The following is a 6,000-nucleotide window of genomic DNA, read 5'->3' on the forward strand; positions in this document are numbered from 1 at the left end:
TGGCAGAAAAGAAAAAAAGCAGGGATGCTTTTCTTTTGCTTCTTTCTTCTTGACTTTCCTCTTATGTCTTTTTTTTCTTCTTCTTCAGAGTTACTGGATAATTGTTCAGGACTCACAGGATTAAGGGGAATTATTCAAATGCAATTAACTCCAAAAGTTAATTATCTGGCGTTGTTGTCGCGGCGTTTCCACCATATTTAGTGAAAATCCATCCACTCGTGGTTGAGTTATTTTGTTGACACACACACGCACATGCGCGCGCGCACACACACACACGCATGTTCGATATTCATGACATGAGGGGACATTGCATTGACTAACATTCATTTCCTGGAGACTTACTCCAACCACAATTACTTTCAGTATCTTCACCTTAAAATGTAGTAATTTACATTATGGGGAGTTGCTTGTTGTCCCCCACAAGGAAGACAAGTCCCCATAATGTAACCGTGTAAACAGGTTTAGGTCCCCACAACATTAGTAATGCCTGGACACACATCACATCACACACACACACACACACACACACACAGAAAACAATACTTTGCTTCTGGCTACAGGGTAATGAACCAGGCAAACACAAAGGAAACCAGTGGATTAGATGAATGATGTTGGAGGGTATATCTCTCTGTCTCTCTCTCTCTCTCTCTCTCTCTTTCTTTTGGGATTCCATTGCCTTACCTTTGGCCATCAGTGCTATTTCATTCTCTTCGGAAGCAAACTCTAACCTGAGTAATTTAGGCTTTTGAGGGCAACATGGACCGCCCATGAGTTGCTGCTTGAAAGTGTGCCACTCCAGACAACAACTTGCTCACGGCTGTGAAACAGTAAATATATATAATGCTGGGCATGTTCTAGCACTGCTGTCCACTTCTGGCCTTTGTGAATCATTCAGGGAAAGTAATGGTTGTATCCTGCAGGTCCAAGCTGCTTCACTGAATAACATAGAGCACAAATTTGTTTCTGGAGGCGAAAAATGTTGCAACACTTTTTAAGCTGGGGCTGCATTTATTTTTCTTCTTTTAATTTTTATTAGAGTTGGGGAATATCAGAGAAGATAGGTGTCAAAAATAATTGGGACAAGCAGCCATCACGTTATTATTAACAGACAAACTAACAAAAATGCTAATCAGATGTTGGGAGAAGAAGGAAAAAAAAGTTGCCCCCAGCTTACTGCGTCTGAAATTGAAATGGATGTAGTCGTGAGCTTTTCCTGCTAATGGGCTCTGCCAGTCAGACAGCAGGCAAGATCAGAGAGTGGCTCATCAACATTAGTTTTTTCCTCCGAAGGCGTCAGCGGAGTCTGGAGCTGCAACAGCTGCTACGAGACACCCGGTCGTCACAGCAGGTCAGAGGGTGGCTGTAGAAAGCTCCCAGTGGGACAGAGAAGCCGTGTTTACGTATGTTTTGTCTAAGAGGACAAGAAAGAGAACGTGCAAATTTACCGACAGGCAGAAAAGCAGCAGGGTACATCCATCCACGTCCACTTAATTTAGGCTCCACCTGGATAGGCCAGATAGTTGAGTGCTGCTAAGCTGCTGGAGTAGTGAGGTTCCTGCTGTGTGTCCATCAGTTTCAGATAATCCCTGTTGCTGCTGCTGCATGAGTGTCCTTGAGTCACACGTTGCACCCCTTCCTGCTCAGAGACACACCTGACTGCTGCTGCACTTCAAAACTACAGTGACTTTGTCACTGCCACTCTGTCAATTCTACTTCTTGTTTCTCCACAGACCAAATTATGTCAACCAGGAGCCCAGCTATAGAGCATGTGTGGACCTAACCTGCAGAACAGTCACCATAGCTTACCCAAGATGAATGTATGTGCATGTGTGTGAGAGAGCAAGGGATGTAAGGGTTAACTTTAAACGCTATTAATGAACTCTATGGCTTTTGACCCAGTATGAGACGTATGTTTTAGCTGTTTCACTGTTTTTATTGTACGAGTTGTTTTTATGCTTTCTACAGTATTTTGTTGTTTTATTGTTTGTTTCTAGGTCTATTAGGTGTTATGTTTCTATATTTTATTTGTTTTATTTAGCATAGCACTCGTGCCTTTGCAGCAAGAAGAACAAAGGCCTCTCTGCATAGCAACTGCATTTTCTCCCTGTGTGTGTGGGGGGGTTTTCTCCGGGTTCTCCCACAGTCCAACAACATTAGGTACATTTGGCACACTAGACTACCCATAGGTGTGAGTGTGAGAGTGAATGGTTGTTGGTCTCTATGTGGCCCTGTGATGGACTGCGTCCATCCAGGGTGTGACCCTGCCTATCGCCCTATGTCAGCTGAGATTGGCACAGCACCCCCCCACAACCCTCATGTGGAGGATAAAGCAGAAGAAGATGGATGATGGATGGATGGATGGATTGCATTCGCTGATGATGACTGATAGTCCTAAAGGGGATAAGAATCTGCAGTTTCTGGAGTATGATGAATGTCAGGGCAATATATGGCAGTGAGTGCCTTGTATTTATAGTCTTGAGTAATGAATTACAGGAACCAGAAATGTTAAATCATTGCATCAGGGGAAAAGTGGCACACAGTCTCAGGAGTGCTGTAAAGAGCAATCCATGACATTAATCTAAATTTAAACATGAGGCGGTGAAAACAGCACAGTTTTATCAATATTATTTAGTTATATGCATGACTAAACTGAACCCCCCTAACTGTGTTGCCTCATTGAAAATGTACATATTAGTACTGTATTAAGTACTCTGGTTTAGAATGCAATGCAAACGCTGTTGCCTATATGACAACTGCCCAAAACATACTGATCTGCCCGACATGGAACCTATAATTGTGATAAGCTTGGACTTATATGGCCAAAACTGTGTGAGAAGCAGGGTTTATATGATTTATGATTGTATCACACATTGCAATAAAAAGCTCTCACACTAAATTCATTGTGGTAGATGTCCATTATTGGAAAGAATCTTTAATATTTCACACAAGTGACCTTAAAATGCTGCTGGAGCTCAGCAAACATGGAGTCTGAGTGATTTATTCTGAAATGTCATTTAAGGACCTCGTGTTTGAAACTTTAAAATATAAATTTCCTGTTTTTTTTTTACTTTAAATGCTAATTATGTGTCTTATATGGGGTGCAAAAAGTATTTGGGACATACTGTATACTACATCAAGTGGTGTGCGATAAAATAGTTCTATATTTTCCTTGAACCGTTTTTTTAATGAGACAGTGGTTGGTATGACTCACCACCAACAGCAGTGGGCTTCATAGCCTTTGTGGCACCACACTTACATTGAGGAATTATATTAAAGGTATAACAGCAACTTTGCAACGTCTCATACCCCATTATTTCCAATCATAACTGCTGTGTTTATATTATATTTTATGTCATTAAATGATCATTTGTTAACAAAAGATGAGCAGCGACACACTGACGCATTAATATGATATACAGTATGCTAATAAATTAACCTCATCATAGAGCTTTTAATCCACACCAGTAAAAGCCTCCAGAGAATAACATGATATAACATATCAATCATTCTTATCTTGACAGTCAATAACTTCACAGCAATGCATCCATGTTCGATTTACATATATTGATCAGTCAATCAATCAAACTGAATTACAGCATAACATAGTAACATCAACAGACCAAATTGGTTTTATTATTTAGTGAATGGCAAATTCCCATCATTGGGTGGAAAATGCCACCACTAATGTGCTCAAATGGCTTTGACTAATGTAACAGAAATAAATTAATCACTTTAGAAACATCCAGGCACATTTACAGATTGAAAGAGAAGCAATGAAAACCTGTCGTATGTTTTGTCTCTCCAGGTTTTCTTTTCTTTTCTTTTTAAAGATGAGTGTTAAAGGTGGGGTAAGCAGGTTATTTCTGAAGTTATTAGAAAGTAACACATGTTCCGCCTCTAGCTCTGTTTTTAGCGAGCGGGTGCTTCTATTGGCTCTTATTCTGAGCAGCTTTGCAAAATCTATTTTTGCAAAGCAACCTAAAGTAACTTAGAAAGTTAAATATAACACAGTGAAATGTCAGTCAATTAGGGCAGAGAACATGGAGACTGTGTCGTGTCATCTGTCGTGTAAACGTTGTATCTACCCGTGTTCATTTGCTGGGAGGGGCTTAGGACAGAAAGCCCTAAATCCTACTCTCAACAATCAACTATTTTTCGAGGAATTCTGCAGCTTTAATTCTCCACATATAAAACATTCATTAGATCAGAGCCATTTTTTTAATAGACTGTTAAACATAATTTTACAGCTTAAAGAATAGAACTTCTCTTCCCTCCGGGTACAGTCAGAGGTTTTTGCTTGGTTCAGCTAAAGTATATGAGAGAAAAAAAGGGCAACAGAAAGGACATTATCATGTTGTGTTCTGCACAGCAGGTGGATATTTGATCATGGGGAGCAACTCGGTTGTGGTGGGATCATGCTTTCATGTTGGGATGGTGCTGCAGAACAGAGATAACCCATGTGTTGGCACTCGTGCATGGAATTTTTATGGAAGCTGATGCATCTCATAAGCCTGTTAGATGAAAATTACAAGTTAAGATCCTTTTAGCTACTGGAGAGTGAGCAGTCCATCCATAGTTGATATTTTCTTATTTTGATGCAGCAGCAGAAGGGACACCTGTAGCTTCACATTTGGCAGACTTGGTAATGTGACTAATTATACTGCGTTTATTCATAGTAAAGACGATATGTGGTTGATGTACAGCTTTGATTTATCAACATTGCTCCCTCACTGCATGCCGATGCTTCATAAGCAGATAAACTCTACAAATTTGTATTCCGAGGGCCTGACCTCATCAGATCTTCAGTGACCCCCGCGGTCTGCATCGTCTACATAAATACAGCGTTGATGTCGTTGACGAAAACTATGGGGAAAAATGTGCGCCAACGACCTTTTATCAAAAATCAAACATTAAGTAAACAAAAATAAAGTTGATATCGACGAAATCGACTGACACTTTTGCCAACAAATGAAATATTAGACGAAAATCTTAGGGTGGGTAGAGCTGGGAAGAGAACCAATCAGAGGAGAAGATCTTTACGATTTACGATTTTACAGAAGTCAGAACCCTGTGGAGACAAAATCAAAAGAATAAAAACACAGCAGACCTGAAGTGACATTTGGGGGTGAGTCATTAAGAAATCCATGCAAAGTTTCTGTAAAGTGCACACATTAACACAAACTTATCAGCTCAGCTGCTGTCACTAAATTTAAAATGTAGTTCAAATTGAACAAACCACCAACGCTGCTAATTTTGGATCTTAAGTAAAGATACTAATTGATATACTGAAGATAATAAGTCCAAGTCTAATGTTCCATTGTCTTCAAATTGAAACAAACCTTAATGACTAAAACTAAAACATCTCAGATGACTAAAATATGACCTAAATGGCGTTTTACTCATGAGACTATAACTAAAACTAAATCAAAATTCGCTGTCAGAATTAACACTGCATGAATACTGATCTCGGTTTTTAAAGAATGTTAAAAAGAAACACCTCATTGGAAGATTAATTTTAATGTAACTTTTTCATATTTAACAGCCTGCAGTAAAACGGAAGGATAAAAAAAACCTATTCCTCCGGTGCTCATTATAAGATCCCACTTCTCCGTGTAAAAGCTGCAAACACCAGCTTTTTGGTTAGAAAATACCTGAAACGAAAGTAAATCTTCTACCAGATGCCTCGAATGCTATGTTAGGTTAAATAATGTATGATGCTGTTGTCCATAGACAGTGTGTGACAACTAAAGGTTAAATAAGGATTGAAATGTATTCCTTTGGGGAACTGGAGGATGCAGGTTGGTCACATTGTTACATTCCTGTGCTCAGATAATCAGGGAATACACTACATGACTTTTTACGTCTGTCTGACACCACAGTGTTTCCATTACAACTAATAACTATTCTGGAGACCTCTGCTTTGAATTGGGAGGGAAAATAACTCTTTACCGGTTAAAAAAGAAAAAAGGAGGCTACAGGTTGAGAACAGGTGGCTGTCAG

The sequence above is a fragment of the Solea senegalensis genome, linkage group LG6 (assembly GCF_019176455.1).
Source record: "Solea senegalensis isolate Sse05_10M linkage group LG6, IFAPA_SoseM_1, whole genome shotgun sequence".
Taxonomy (NCBI): domain Eukaryota; kingdom Metazoa; phylum Chordata; class Actinopteri; order Pleuronectiformes; family Soleidae; genus Solea; species Solea senegalensis.